Below are 1543 nucleotides of genomic sequence, written 5' to 3'. Positions count from 1 at the left end.
AGAGTTTGACATTTTGGGAATGTGCTAACTCGCTTTCTTGCTGAGAGTTAGATGAAAATATCGATACCATGGTATGTATGGCTACAGCCAGACTTGAAACAGGAGGAAACATTTAACTACCACTTTTACAAGATTGTTTGGTTTAGTCAGAAAGCAATGCTAACTTTTGCCTTGTGTCGTTTGTGCAAATTTGACTGCTGGACCGTTTGTGAACTAAATGTTTATTCTTCCTAAACATCCAATACACCAACTGTAGAGATGTGTGTGTGTGTTTGCATTCATCTCAGCCTCTGACTGAACTTAGAACTCAACAGAAGCTTTGGTTCTTTCAGCTACTTACCTCCAATATTTCCATCCTTCCATTTATGAAATTGATTTGATATCTAATGATTTGGATACTTCTTCGATGTGAGCAGTAACTTCATGGAATTGCCATTGATTGCATGGCAATATTACGTGAAACAGTGAAATTCTGCTTTTACACTTTGATTTTGGTACAGATTAATAAACAAATGTGATATGATGGAGCTCAGTGGTTTCCCATGTTTTTAGTCGTAATGCTGGCCACCATGTTAACTTTGCTTAGCACAAAGAGTGAAAGACTGAAAACAAGCAAGCTTTGCTTTGTGTAAAAAAGTGACATGTCGTTGTTTCAAGAGGGCGTTATGTGTTATGTGTTTTTCCATCTTCATGCTAAAATATGAAGCTACAGCCTGCTAGGCTGTAGCTTCATATTTTCTGGAAAGGCGATATCGATGATCTTCTCCAACACTGCCAGAAATAACATGTTTATTTCTCAAAATTGAATTGATAGATATACTGAGTGGGTTTCTTATTATATAACACAATTTCTGCTCCCAGACACTGAGAAGGCCCATGTTTGTAATCAGGCTTTCCCCCCTTTTGACATCTCTTGACCGCTAATGGGAGGTCATGACTGAATTCAATGATGCTGACCCCAATCAGACTTAGTGTCTGAGTCTGTTTGATTGCTTGTTATCCTTAAGCCCACAGAACTCCTGACTGGGCTCGCCTCAGCTCAGTGTTCAGTAAGCCATTTAGGGAGAAGAACATCATCTGGCATCAAGTTGTTTTGCCCGTAGACAATCCCATCGCTGGCTGTTTTCTATGAAATCTCCAAATCACAGAAGGAGCGAACCATCTTTATAAACTGAAGATTTCAACTAACATTTACCCAGCCGTGGTGTTCCCGCCCTGCTAGCCAATTTTGCAAGGCTTCATTTATTAAATTTAGGCAGGACGGGTTGCAAGTCGAGGTGCCGTGCTGCCGGCAGACTGAGAGAAATCCGTTGAGTGACACACAGGATGATGAGAGGAAGGAAGAATGTGGGACATGAGGGATGAGAGAGGCAGAGAGAGAGAGAGACTTCAGCGGAGAGGAGGAAGAGCAGGAGGGGGAACGAGACAGTTTACACATGCCATCTGTGCATCAAAGGTGTGGCTGTGCTGGCTTGCCTTCACGATGCTCGTCTGTGTAATTGTTTTTGAGAGATCTCTTGAATATAGATGGTCTCATTTTCAC

The sequence above is a fragment of the Anarrhichthys ocellatus genome, unplaced genomic scaffold (genome assembly GCF_004355925.1).
Source record: "Anarrhichthys ocellatus isolate YVR2014 unplaced genomic scaffold, GSC_Weel_1.0 scaffold2, whole genome shotgun sequence".
In the NCBI taxonomy this organism is placed as follows: domain Eukaryota; kingdom Metazoa; phylum Chordata; class Actinopteri; order Perciformes; family Anarhichadidae; genus Anarrhichthys; species Anarrhichthys ocellatus.
Note: the sequence above shows the minus strand (reverse complement) of the source record.